The sequence below is a fragment of the Pinus tabuliformis genome, chromosome 3_2 (assembly GCF_031772625.1).
Source record: "Pinus tabuliformis cultivar Carrire ecotype Pingquan chromosome 3_2, CPIR1, whole genome shotgun sequence".
Taxonomy (NCBI): Eukaryota; Viridiplantae; Streptophyta; class Pinopsida; order Pinales; family Pinaceae; genus Pinus; species Pinus tabuliformis.
The window spans coordinates 120,771,633-120,786,645 of NC_142302.1; positions in this window are offsets into that span (position 1 = coordinate 120,771,633).

Here is a 15,013-nt window from a genome sequence, read left to right on the forward strand (position 1 = left end):
CCACAAAAACCAATGAGTAGGGTAGGGCTACCAACTAGAAAGTCGCAGATCTAAAATCCATTGGTTGTTTTATCCACTACAACCTTGCCAAGTTTTAGGGATCTCCCCTCCTCTCCAAATTCACCACTATCACAATGCACAAATGAATTGAATTTGGGGGGAATCCCTTTTATAGGAAAACCATAGTTTTTCCGTAGGCTATTATGGGATCACCTTAGCTCTATTTGACGAGCCATTTGCACCAGAAAGCTCTCTCTGAGCTCTCTAAAGGTATTTTCTTAATTTTTTGTAATTTTAAACTTCACTTGGGAGCCATTTTTTCCATGAGGTCTCACTTTTCCCCGTATTGAAATTGAATCTCTTCATATTTATTGTTCATACTCTAGCACCACTTTGGATTTGCACCTTCTGATTTATGTGTCAAGTTTCATTGTGAGTAACCACTTTTTTAATTGTCCTCTTTGGGCTTATCCCCTGTGACAACATCATGGATTTATCCTTTCTCAAAACATCAAAGATGAGTCACCCTTGGATTCCATGGAGTCTATTTAGAGCCCCATTGGGTCCTGTTATAGTATATCATCCTCTCCATGTGTTTCATCCATCTTGTATTATTGATATTTGACCTCCAGTTGTCCTAATTTGTCTTTGAAAAGTATTCATCTAAGTAATTGACCATCCCCTCTGGAATCGTATCAGTCGATGTCAGGTCAACCTCACATGTTATTCCCTTACAAGGGAATTTGTAAACCCACCCATGCTACCATTCTCATCATCCTCCATAGTGTTATTCTCTCTTAGTCACATTTTTATGTCCCTCGTGCCTTTGTTGAGGATTCCTCATTGCCTCAACCCTGACAGGCCCTCCTCTATTGACTTCAACACATTTATTCCAGTTTAGTGGCCTAGAGTGAAGTGTACCTTAGATCCAACTTCTTCATTCTTGGGTGCTTTAGCTCAAGCAAAGGGAACCAATATTGCCCTTTCACTTGATTGTTTCTTGCATACTCGACTCCAACTCATTATTGCATGATCGAGAATCATACACTTGATGGACCAATGATTCAAAAATTATCCCATCATTCACCGGGTGTGTGTGAGATGTTCCTAGACCTCATTAGGGGTTTTCTCTTCAGGTATCCCCCCACATGCCCGACAATCAGTTGCTTATGATCTAGCCTAAGATGTAGTTCATTAGATTTGACTGGCTCGGTTTTGGCCAATCACAAAGCCCATCGCATGAGCCCCTCTTTTAGTTCGTTCATTTATATATTCATCCCTTTCTTGTTCAAAAGGGATTATTTAGTTGTGATCTCTTCCTCACATCAGCTTGGGGGAATTTGATCCTATGTACTAATTTCAGTAGCATTCATTGTATTAGTCCTAGCATTTATTCCTTGTACCATTGATGCCAACACACCATGTATCATGTATTATTTTTCTCAGACCTACGTTGTTGGGTGCACCATTATTCTTTGTATTGAATTATCTTGACGAGTATGGTTATGCCTCCCCCACTTCATTGAGGTCATGTACACACCATAAAGGAAATTTTTCTCAAACAAGTAGGTATCTCCTCCTATATTTCTTCCCTATGCTATAGTGGCTCTCTCTCTCTCTCTCTCTCTCTCTCTCTCTCTCTCTCTCTCTCTCTCTCTCTCTCTCTCTCTCTCTCTCTCTCCATTGACTCCCCCTTCGGTGTCTAATGAAAGTGAACCTACAATGTATTTCAGTCATACAATGTGCTCTTAACACTCATACATTGGAGGGCAATCTATTATCACCTAAAAAGTGATCACCTAGTTATTTTCCACTTTGACGATCAAAATACACCATGCAGTTTGGGTTTTACACATTAAAACCCACTTTCACCCTAGGAAGTAATTTAAAAAACCATTTTTTCTAAGTTATTTTTGTTTAAATAATTTACCCAATTGAAAAAAACCCAAAAATTATTTATTTAATTTCATGTTATTTTCATATTTTTACCCATTTAGTGAAAATAATTAAAAATATATCAATTCATCCATAGGAATAATTAAATAAACCATTATTTATTTATTATTCCTTAATCTTTACACATTTATCCTATGAAATAATTATTAAATCACTATTTAGTAATTATTTCTAACTTACCTTGACCATATCTTCTTAAAGTAATTAATAAATAATTTTATTTATTAATTACTTTAACCACTTTTCTTAATTAACTTGATTAATCATTATTTGTTGATTTAGCTCACTAAATAAAGTTTTTTTGTCCATTTCATTAATCTTTTCATCTCCTAAATATAATAAAATACTCATAATGGTTAGATCTTGATTTGGTCTAATAATGTTTTATTATTTGACTAGATCTATCCTATCATTTTGTTATAAATAGAGAGGTTTCCCGTCACTACTTACACATGATAATTATCACCGTCATCACTCTGATCTTCTTACTTTCAAGCTCCCCAATTTGAGTTCACCTTCCATTTTCTTCTTTTGTGTCCAAGAGACAAAGAAAAAACCAACTAAAGCAGAGGGATATCAAAAGAACCATCCCATGAAGGAGGACTTCAAAGACCCATGTCTACAATTTTCTCCTCAAGTTAACATTACTAATAAAAAATATTCCTTTCCATTGAGAGTTATATCTGCAACTTTGGTCTATATCTCTTTGGATCTCCTCACTTTCAGCAAAACCATAACCTCCTTCCTTCGCACGTGTGAAAAGAGTAAGAGAAAACAACCCAAACACTTGTCTTTTTTTCCTTCCTTCTTAGATTCCCTTCTTCTCCTTCTTCTTCTTCTTCACTTAAATGATGAGAGGATGATTTATATCTCTAGGAAGTCGAGTTCCCTTCTATATATAGGCTTCCAAGGTAGACAAAGTACCCTAATTTAGGTTGACTTCTTAGCTGCCAGAATGACTTGGTCTTGGAGGGTATTTTGACTCTTTTAAATACAAAAATAATTATTTTTACAAGTTACAATGTTCCCAATGGGGTATTCTCATATGACAATGACTCTTTTGATATCTTGACCCTGGGAAAAACCCTAGAAGCACTCAATGGGTGCTTGACCTCTAAAATAAAAGACCTTGAGCATGAAACTCGTGCTACAAAAACAATAATGATAATTTTCTTTCGTTTTACAATATACAAGATTCAAAATTACATTTCATATTTATGAAGAAGAGTTGTATTGGTAAGCCATCTCTTTGCATCAAATCATCTAGCGTTGTCACATAGCAAAACCTTGACTAACATCTCTATCTCTCCACAAGATCAAAGGATAATGCTCGTGAGACCAATGATTGATAGAAACCATCATCATTATCTCTCAAGGAGCATACCCTACCCAGGTGTTCATAGGGTATGTCCTCCTAGGGAAATTCCTAACTTGGAATACCACATCTTCAAGGAATTTCCTCTATGACCACTCTTATCTTGGATTCCCTACCTCATCCTCAAATAGTTTCGAATGTCAGATGCTTTCCCAATCCTCCATGCTTTCTTCACAAAGTGAAGAGAAGAATGATGTGTCTATCTCTCCCTCTCAACTAGGGAGGATATATCAATCAAACCAAGCTTGTCTCTCAAGTATACAAGCTTCTTGTTAGGAAGATATTTTGTCAAGATGTAAGTTGCCTATTCATCAGTGGAGATATACCGTGGTTGCAATATTCCATCTTGCACCATGTTTTGAATGTATTGATACTTGTTATTTATGTGCTTTGTCTTTCCATGAAACACTGGGTCTTCAAACAACCTTATACAGTTGGTGTTGTCACAATGTATCACCATAGGGTCCATTGTTCCTTTGAACAAGTCGGACAACAACTTCGTCAACCAGACAGCTTCTCTACTTACTTCATAGGCTACAATATATTCAGCCTCAACACTACTCAAAGCAATTGATTCTTGTTTTCTATTCATCCAGGAGACCATGGAGGATCCCAAAGTAAAACATCCTCCAGTAGTGCTTCTTCCATCCATCTCATTGCCTCCTCGGTCATAACTTGTATATCCAATCAAGTGGACACCATTCCTCTTATCATACATTAGGCAGCAGTGGATTGTTCCTTGTAGATATCTCAGTATATGCTTGGATGCTATTCAAGGATCATGCTTGGGCTCTACCTGAAATTGATTAAGAACATTTAGTGCAAAACAAATGTCTGGTCAAATATTTACCAAGTACATTAGTGAGCCAATTGATTTTCTATACTTGGTCGAATCCACCGAGGTTGATTCAGAACTTCTTAGCCTCTTCAATTTTGTGATCATGGTCGTAGGCTTTCAATCCATCATATCTATCCTCTTCAGCATCTCGATCACATACTTTCCTTGACCTAGATAAATATCATCGGGTCCTTGCCAAAATTCTAATCCCAAATAATAATGCATCAGCCCTAGATCCTTCATACCGAATTATGTTGCTAGTTGCTTCTTGCACTCTTAAATATGACCTTCCACACATGTCATGAGAAGATCATCCACATGTAGAAGAATGATTACGGGCTCATTCTTGACAACCTTGATTTACAGATTCAGATCAACATAACTCTTCAAGAAGCCCAATATTTGTATATATGCATCCATCCTTGCATACCATGCCCTTTGTGCTTGATTAAGGCCACACAATTCCTTCTTTAATCTGCAAACATAAGTTTCTATATATTTTACTTCAAATCCCAAGGGTTGCTCCATATAGAATTCTTCATAGATAGTGTCATTCAGGAATGCAGTATTGACATCCATTTGATGGTTGTTCCATCCCATTGATGATTCTAAAGAGACCAGTGAATGTATAGTTGTATACCTTATTGTACGTGCAAATGTCTCTTCATAATCGATGCCTTCCTGTTGAGAGAAGTCCATAGCCACAAATATTTCCTTATACTTATCAATAATTCCATCTGATGCATGTTTGATCTTGTAGATCCTCTTGGAAGTTATCACAGATTTATCCTTAGGCCTAGGTACAATCTCCCAAACTCCATTTTTCATTATCAAATGATATTATTCATTCATGGAATCTTTCCACTCTTGGTGTTTGAAAACCTCTTCAAAGATGGATGGTTATGATTCTATTAACTTCATCATATACACTACATACCCTAAATATCTTTTGGGATTCTTACTTTCCTGGAATGTGCCTTTGGTTGCTCCATATCCCTTTACATCTAAAAGAGAAAATTTCAACAATTAGCTCTCTTTCTACTTTTAGGGATGGCCATAGGTTTTACAGGTTCACTGGGACCTTCATCTTCATGATTTGAATATTCTTCCTCCCTCATACTTTCCTCTTCAAATATTCGAAGTTCTTCATCATCAAAGTCCATCGGGAGGTCTTTTGATTTCTTAAATGCAATACTTTCATCAAATATCACATCTAGACTAACTTCTATTCGATTTCATTCCTTTATGTAGATCCTATATTCCTTTGAAGTATTACTGTAGCCAAAAAATGTTCCCTTCATGCTTGTAGGATCCAACTTCTTTCTCCTATCCTTCATAATGTGAATATAGAGAGGACATCCAAATATTTGGAGATGGTCCACACTTGGTCTATTCCCAATGAATGCTTATTCAGGAGTCATGTTGTCTAGTGATCTATGAGGACTTCGATTTTGGATATATATAGTAGTCTTTGTTTCTTCACCCCACAGAAATTTGGGCAAAATCTTGATCAGGTAACATGACTCTTACACTTTCTTTAATAGATCAATTCTTTTGTTTTGCAACTCCTTTTTGTTTGGGATTATATGGGAATATCGTCTCCCCTTACTCCTAGCCTCCCTACAGAAAGATATGATTTCCTTTGAAGTGTATTCTCCTCCATTCTCAAACCTAAATATCTTTATTATTCTTTCTGTAAGGTTCTCCACTTCAACTTTGAATTCTTGAAAGTTGTTGAATACTTCATCCTTGGATTTCAGAAAATAAACCCAGGTTTTCCTTCAATGGTCATTAATGAATGTCACATAATAAGTATAACCTCCAAGAGACTTTGTAGACATAGGAACACAGACATGAGAATGAATGAGATTCATAATTTAATTTGACCTTGAAGCACTGCTTCCAAATGGCCCCTTGACATTTTTACCCAATACACATCCCTTCCATACTCCTTCATGATCCTCCTTGGGTTCAAGGATTTCATTCACAATTAAATTTAGAGTTGGTAATATTTTTAGTGAAGGTGACCAAACCTTCTATGCAAAATCTCACATGGACTTACTTCAATGTGAACCAAAGCTTGAGAGAGAGAAGTCAGCAATCTGTAGAGTCTTCCTTCACGAATCCCAATCATCTTTACATTTTCAATGCTAGATTTTTTATCCCATACTACGACCTTTCCATCTATAAAAGAGACATTACATCCCTTATCTTCTAGACATAAAATAGAAAGTAGATTCTTTTGCAAACCTGAAAAAAAACAAAAAAAAAAAAAAAAAAAAAAAAAAAAAAAAAAAAAAAAAAAGATGTTGTTGAGATGAATATTTCCTCCATTCTCTAGCTCCAATGAGGTCGATCCAATTCCTCTTACATGATATCTATTCTTGTCACCAAGCTCAATGGAGTAAGAGGATTTTCCTCTTGATAAGGATTTTAGTTGCTTCTGCTCACCAGCCATATGTCTTGATGCTCCATTTTCGATTACCCAAATATTCTCATTTTCAAATGTGCCAATAAGTCTTGAGAATAATCATTCACCTTTTCTAGATGCCTTGGTCATATTATTCTTGATGGATAATAGGAAATTCCACACTACCTTGATACCCTTATTGAGATGAATTGTTATCAAATAACACTTCTTTAAATAATTCTTCAAGGAAGTAGTGACCTTCATCATGCCCTTAGCCAACCTTAGCTCTGATACCATGTTGAGAAATCTATAGGGCTATCGTTAGAATGATTTCTCTTGAACTTGATCATTTCTTGTGACGTATTTTTACTTTTTATTACTCATTAGCTTCTTCTCTTATTATTATGTTATTCTTATCATCAAGCATCTACCGAAATAAGAAGTTGAAAAGTACACAAGAACACAGCATATAGGCTACAAGCCAGGGCGAAAACCTCTCTACTTGAGAGGAAAACCCACAAATCTCTTATCTTCTTATAGAATCTTCAAATGATGAATTCCAATACCTATATACCAAGACCAAAAGCCCTTCCAATACCAAGGCTAACATTCTTGATGATGTGCCTCCCTTGTGCAAGTCAAACCTAGCCAAATCTCTTCCAGCAGCACAACTTCGACCCCTAGCTACAAAATTTCAACCTCTACTGCAAGTCTAAAATTTTCTGCCCCCACTAACATTTGCTTCCTTAACACGTGTGAGTATATTTGGACTTTGAGAGCTTATTTTGACCTTCTCTTGGGTTTCGCCTTCTTCTAGGGCTTGAGGATGACCTTGTATACCTTCCTTCAACCTTCTTTTTGCAATTTCTCTAAGTTCGATCTTGCAGCAAAAAAAACCCTAGCCTCCTTCCTTTGAACGTCTGAAAAGAGAGAGAAAATAACCCAAACACTTGTCCTTTCATCCTTCCTTCTTTGTTTCCATCCTTATTCTTCTCCTTCGCTTAAAGGAAATTGATATCTATAGGAGGTGTAGTTACCTTTTATATATAGGATTATAAGGTGGACGAAGTATCCTAATTTAGGCTTACATCTTAGCTATCATGCCGACTTGGTCTTGGAGGGTATTTTGACTCTTTTAAATACAAAATAATTATTTTTACAAGTTACAATGTGCTTGATGGGGTCTTATTCATATGACAATGAATCTTTTGACATATTGACCCTAGGACAAACCCTAGAATCACTCAATGGGTGCTTGACCTCTAAAATAAAAGACCTTGTGCATGAAACCCATGCTAAAATAATAATAATGATAATTTTCTTTCATTTTACAATATACAAGATTCAAAAGTACATTTCATATTTATGAAGACCGAACCTAGTTACACATTTTTCAACATGACTTAGTTCTCCTTGCTTGAAAGTTGTTTGGGATTTCATTTCAGAGTTTCTTACTGATTGCTTTGTTGAGTTTTTAACCCTAGCCTCAGGGGAAAATTCCCTCTCACAACTAGGAGTTTATGGCTTTATCTTACACAATCACATGACAATATTTGTAATCACTTTAGAAGTGAATTGAGCACCTTGATTAATCACAACTTCCTAAAGCACATTGAACCTAGTAAAAATGTCTTCATAACAAATTATACTACACTTTTTTCTTTAATAATATTCAAAGGTCTAACCCTTAACCATTTAGTAAGGTAAATTGTGCATACTAAAATGTATTCATAATGATACTAAGTTGGTTAAATAGGCCCAATACATTCAATACCCCATTTATTAAATGACTCCAAAAAAATTGTGCTTGCAAAGGCATTTCACTAGATATTGTAGGTTCGCCCATTTTTTGGCATTAATCTTAGTGATTCATATATTTTTTGACATAATTATGTAATGTTAGCCAATAATAAATAGTAGAGAGAATCTTGCAAGCAGTGCTTTGAGCGACAAATGTCCACCACAACGATCATTATACAAGCCTTCAAAGATGTCATATATTTCATCCTCTCAAATATAATGACAAAGCACATGATATGTAGGAAGATTACACAAATAACTGATGATCCAAGTGAAAACAATCCTCTTGGGGATGACCCCACCACATTCCTTTTTTTCCTTTAGAAAAAAACTATATAATTGATATTTCTAGCAATAAATCAAAATATACATTGTTTGAGCCTCATGGCTTCCAATTCCAAAAACATTGCATGTCCTATCACTTCTAGTTATTACAATCATCCAAAATTTCTCCATGGTATATTTCAGAGATCGCTCACTTCTTATAGTTATTACAACCATCCTAAAGTTGTCGACTATCTATCTAAGAGACTGTTACACTAAAAAATGTCACCATGGCTATTTACAGTGGGTATGGCTCTATCAACAGTCATACTACCCTCTTAAGCAAGTCTTATGCCTCTGCTATCCATGTCAAACTCCAAGAAAGAGAGAAAGTCTTTATAAATGTGTTTATCTCTGGGTACGCAGGTTCTCTCAAACCTTGTCTGCGGGTACGCACCTATTGTTCATGAGGTCTGCGTCCAAGGACGCTCTGTATCTAAAGGGGCAGGTGCGTCCCTCTGAAAGGGTTAAAATGCGCAAGTTTTATCTTCAAAAACTTACTTGTGGTCATTTCTAGAGCATTCTAGAAGGTTGTTCGACGTGTATTGAGCGCCTCCAGATGGTTCATGCACCCCTACCAAAGAGGAACTTATCCCATCAATAAGGGAGTGATCCCATCCAAAGAGGGGACTATCCCATTGATGGTGGACCTGATTAACTTCCTCTTGAGCACTATAAATACAGGCATTGGGCCAGAAGGAGGGAGGTTGAAAGCTATACATTTCTAAGGGTAAATGTTGCAGGAATTAGGACTCCCATTTAGAAGCTTGTGAGGAGAGATTGCCATCTTTGCTTGTTCTATTTGGAAGTGGGTGAGCTTTGTCAAAGTAAAGGAAGACTCTTGTGGACCCTGGAAGGAGCTTGCACAACACCAAGGCTCAGGTTGTAATCGTTCCTTTTGATTACCTTTAATGCAAATTGGTCCATTCTTCTCAATAACTTGTTGTTTATGGGTTATTTCATGTACTCCTTGGTCTATATGTTGAATATGCTTTGTTTTATGTTATAATCAGGTGCTATTTAATTGTTTTAACTGTTGGTGATTGCAGGTTTTGGAGAAAAGGAGGAGCTCATCCAGATCAACAAAGCTTGGACTTCTACAACAGCGTTTGGACAAAGGTAAGAACGAAACACTTGATTTCTCATATCATAATGCATGTTTAGAGAAGGATAGCTCCAGTTTGTTTTGTTTGTCATTAGAATGTCTTAGACTTCTAGGAAGGTCGGTTGTGTCCGCACTCTTGACTGATTCCGTGTGACAAATTGGCGACTCCGCTGGGGATTCCATTGATGAGAAAAGTCTTTTCCTTTGTGTGAACTTTGCTTTGAGAAAATTGGTTTATTTTTCTGGTTTTGGCTCTGTGATTCTGTCTCTGGGAGGGTTAGCTTAGGATTAGTTTTATTTTGGTTTTACTTGAGTTTTTCAGTAGGACGCACCCTCTGAGTGCTGCACAGTGCGTCCCTGGACGCACTTTTGCTGTGTGCACAGAGCGGGCCCGCACCTGTGCTAACGGGTTGCCTGCGTCCCCTGCCAAAATTTGAGAAAATTCCATTTTTTACACTTTTTGCTCTTAGATTTTGTTTTTTCTTAGTTTTTTCTGCCCAGATTCATTAGTCCCTTGCCAAGAATCTTCACCTGAACTTGTTTCGATAGCATTGAGTGTTTTAGTGGATTTCATCGAAGTATAAGCCCTAGGGTTTGATTTTGAGTAGGTCTTGTAGTGACTTTGGCGGTAGGAGTTGTCAAGCCTTAGATCTCTCTGGTTTTGTCAACATTCTAAGAAGTCAGACCTGTCATAAAGTCTACCTGTGAGAGCAACTTACCATTGAGTTGTCTCTTGGGCCAATTTCGAAGTGCTTGTTGTTTAAGTCTTGAATTCCATTTTACAAAAAGAACAAAAAGATTTGAGTTTTGTTTTGACTAGTCTTTTGATTCTGCATTAGCTGATCCTTGATTTGATTTTGATCAAGTAAAACAACCTAGAGTCATCTTTGTGAGCTTTTTCCTTGTTAGGTTTGTTTAGAGTAATTTCTCTTTTGATTTGCTTGTGAGTCAAGTTTTCATAGTTTTTGTAGCTTTTGAGATTGTTTTGTGTTAAGATAGGTTTATATGCTTTATTAAAAAAAGAAAATACAAAAATATCTCCTTTGAAAAGTTTTGTTTCAAGTAGCTTTGAAAGTTTTGAAAGAAAAAGAGTTTTTCGTGCAAGTAAAGAGTAGTCATGTTTGTGTGCTTGAAAAGAAAAAGAGAATTGTTTCTTTGATTGTCTTTTCCAAGGAAGTTGTTTTCTCTAAAATTTGCATTCTCTCAACTCTCTTAGTTAAGAATTTCATTGAAAAAGAAAAGTAGCGTAAATCATCTTAGGTGCATCTTTGTAGTGGTTGGAGTCGAGTCTACACACCATTGGTTTCACTTCCACTACCTTGTGACTTTAAAGAACAACCATAAAAGTAACGCTTAAAGTAAAATTGAAATAGTAACTTTTATTTACTAGGGCTCTGAAGCACCAATTTAGATCAGGCTAGTGTCTTGGAGTAGCTGAGTAATTAACTCTCCAAGACAACAAAACCAAACGAGTAGCTTATCTTGTGATAGAATAAATCCAATTCTATCACTTGTACTCTGGGAAAGCTCCTCTTAAAGGAGAAGCACGAGCTCGTGTCCGAACCAGTGAGGGGATCATTCCCCCCTCGTTGGGAACGACGCCAGACACGCACGTATTACAAACGGTAAACCTCGGATTAACCATTGTCGAGGAGCCAGGGGTCACTTGTCGGTAAACCTTGGATTATTGTCAAGGAGCCGGCAAGGGGATTGAGCTTGCTACTCTGCCCTTGCGTGCTGTCGGAGTTTAGACTGTTCCCCCAGGTGCATTTGTTGCGGTTGGTAACCTTAGTGGCCATTATCTTTAGGATTCTACCGAGGTGACGGTGGAGGGAAGGTCCCACTGTACCTGGAGCAGACGTCAGCTATACTCACTTGGATTTTCTGGGGGGTTCACTTCACTCGAGACGGTTAAAGTGGAGGAACTTGGTCCAGTCTATTCATTAAGCAGGTTGCCGGGGTAACTGTTCCACCCGCCATTTCTGTACTGAATCCAGCGAGGTTGGGCTTCATCACCAACTAGCGCTTTTGGTCCGGAAGACTACTGTTTGTGTTTGGTTTGACGCCCTAGATTCTTTAGGCATGTGATTCAAATTTGTTTGGTTCTTTAGAGACTTTAGGTGGTTTGATTTGAAATTTTTACTTTGTTTTCGTGTGTAGTAGTTAAAAGTTTTTAGCTGTGGCGGAATTACCGAGACAGTCCCGTAGACTTCGGGGCCAGTCTCCTGAAGTTGTTTCTGTGGCCGAATTGTTGAGAAGATCCCGTAGACTTAGGGGTGAACCTCCTCAAGATGAGTCCAGTCATCTAGAAGGTTTAAAGGTCCTTGTAACTCCTCCTAGTGGCAGTAGAGTAGGTTCACCTGAAGAAGGAGAATCTTCCTTGGTGGTCCATCCAGATTACCAAAGTTTAGAGACAGGTTATAATCCCGAAGCTGTTACAGTTTCTAAGCTTGTTGGTAGTTTTTCGTCTGCTAGTGATACAGGCGAAGAACCAGAAATATCCGAACCTGTTACTCCGACTCCTAGTGTTCCTGATTCACCGAGAATAGAAAGAATTATCACCGAAAATCTTCCTGTTGGTTTGATTGCTATTGAAGAACTTGTTCCAGAAGAAGAAATAGGCGTCTCTGATCCTGAAGATCAAATTACCCTTGATCTAAGGGAGCGTGAATCTATCTTTTACAGTCCTCCTAGAAGTACTACTTGGTACCTTTCGTTAACCAATTATCTAGACAACTTTGGGCTAGGTTTTTCCACACCTCGTACTCCTTTTCCACCTGGAGGTATTCATACTCCTGTAAATATGTCTGGTCAGTCGTCCGTGTTTACACAAAGTCCTGAATCTTTTTTACATGGCGGTCCTTCTGTTCCTACTGGGTATCAATCTCTTTCTGGTACCTTTGCGGGAGCATCTCCTCAACCCGTTGATCATGGGTTATTAGTTGGAAACAGTGGTAATGTACCATTGGGTGTAGGAGACATTTACATGATGTCAGGTTCAGTTCCCGTTTCCCAACCTCAAGGTGGCCAATTACCGCCTGGGGGGCAGCCTCCGTTAATGCCTGGGGGGCAACCTCAAGGTACTTCATTCGTGTCTGGGGGGCAACCTCAAGGTCAGTACGCTCCTATAGGGCAATACATACCTCAAGGTCAACCCCAACCTCAATATGTACCCCAAGGTCAAACTCAGTATCAATATCAACCTCAAGGATGGCAACCTCAAGGATGGCAACCCCAAGGGTATCAACCCCAAGGGTATCAACCTCAAGGATACCAACCTCAAGGTCAAGGTCAACCCCAGTATCCGTATTTACCTCAGGGTTATCAAACTCAAGGTCAATACTCAAGTCAAGGTTATCCACCACCTCAAGGTCAATCATATGGTCAAGGTATGGGAACTGCACCTTACAATTATCAATCCTATCCTCAATCCGGCTATGGATCTCAGTATCCTCAACCTGTTATGGGTCAATACCCTGGAATGTTAGTGTGGGATCCTTCACAGGGTCAACAGATGTTGCAGCCAAGTATGCAGTCGGTACCCCAAGCTGGACAACCCGTAGTTTCTGGTCCACCCCAGCAACCGCAACCTGTCCAGTCAAGTGTTCAAACCTCTGTAACTTCGGTAGTTACTCAGCCGCCAATTGCACCTAGTACTCCATCTCAAACGGCTTCTGCAACTACCGCCACATCTACCATACTTACTTCTGGAGTATCGACGGCTTCGGTTTCTACTGTCTCTGTAACCACTCCTCAGACATCTGTACCGTTGTCCGAATCTACGATTCAAACCACGGTCCAGATGCCTGTAGGCCAGCCTGGTATAAGTACGGTTGTCACTACTCAACCTCAATTTGTTCAACCTCCGTACCAGGGACAGTACCAACCTGGGCAAGCTGTCCAACAACCGGTTTACCAGTATCAACCGTATCCTGGGTACACTTATCAACAACCTCAGCAACCCCAGTACGGTCCGGTTAATCCTGGTTTTCCAGGAGGATATAATATCCCAAATGCAACTCCTGTTCCTAGTTATCCTGGATATCCTCCTCCTGGGGCCGGTATTGTGACCCAGAGTTTTAGAGATCCTAACCGGCAGTTACCGTTTATCGCAACTTTGGATTTACCAGACTTGACGCGCCTAACGAACGATCCAATTCAATATCTTCCGTTCTGGCCGCCAATGCCAAATAAGTTGCCCAGTGATATACCCAAGTTCGAAGGTAAGTCTGGAGAGGATCCGTCCAATCACGTGATGACTTACCACCTCTGGTGTGCTTCAAATTCTATCTCGGATGATTCGATCCGCTTACGTCTTTTCCAGCGTACACTCATTGGTCTCGCGGCCAAGTGGTACATTGAGTTACCACGGGCCTCTTTTTACAATTTTAGCCAGTTAGCTACCTCGTTCTTAACTCACTTTCAGTTACCGGTCAGATACGATAACGGTACGGAGTTATTAACTTCACTAAAACAATCAACCTCCACGTATATTTCCGATCACATTCATGAGTGGAGACGTCGAAGAAGGCTAGTGAAAGTTTTTATCCCGGACCAAATCTTAGCTGAATGGTTTGTTAAATCATTATTACCAAGGATTACTGAAGATGTAGCTAAGGCCGGAGTAGTTACTGAGGAGCAAGTCATTGCTCAGGCGCAATACCTTGACTTAGTTTACACTCAGTCGGGTACATTACACGAGAAGATTCCGGATCTTCCAAAGTCGAATCAAATCGCTGCTGCTCCTTCGGGATCTCATGCCGCTGATGGTATGATTGGTATCGTGAATACAAAGAGCAAGAAGAAGTCTTCCAAGGCTTCAACTACTCCTATTATCACTTTGCCCGATTCCCCGACAGGAGAGTCTTCTCCTGAACTTACCGCCGATATTCACGCTGTAGAGTCATCTACGGCCAAATCAAAAAACGGCGGAAAGAAGAAAGGAAAGAAGAAGGCTAAAGCAGACAAGGCTCCAAAGGAGAAAACTGAAAAGTCGGAAACCAATGACGAAAAACGCAAACCTCGATATCCTTGTCTTATTTGTGAAGAGGATCATTTTACGAGAGATTGCCCTCATCGGGCCGAGGTAGTGAAAATAGTCAAAGGTTCTCCCACTCCTGCTGTGTTAAAAAATCCATTTCCGGAGCAGGAGAATAAGATGATAGGTTCTTCCTCGAATGCCAGTGAAGAACCCATTTTGATGAT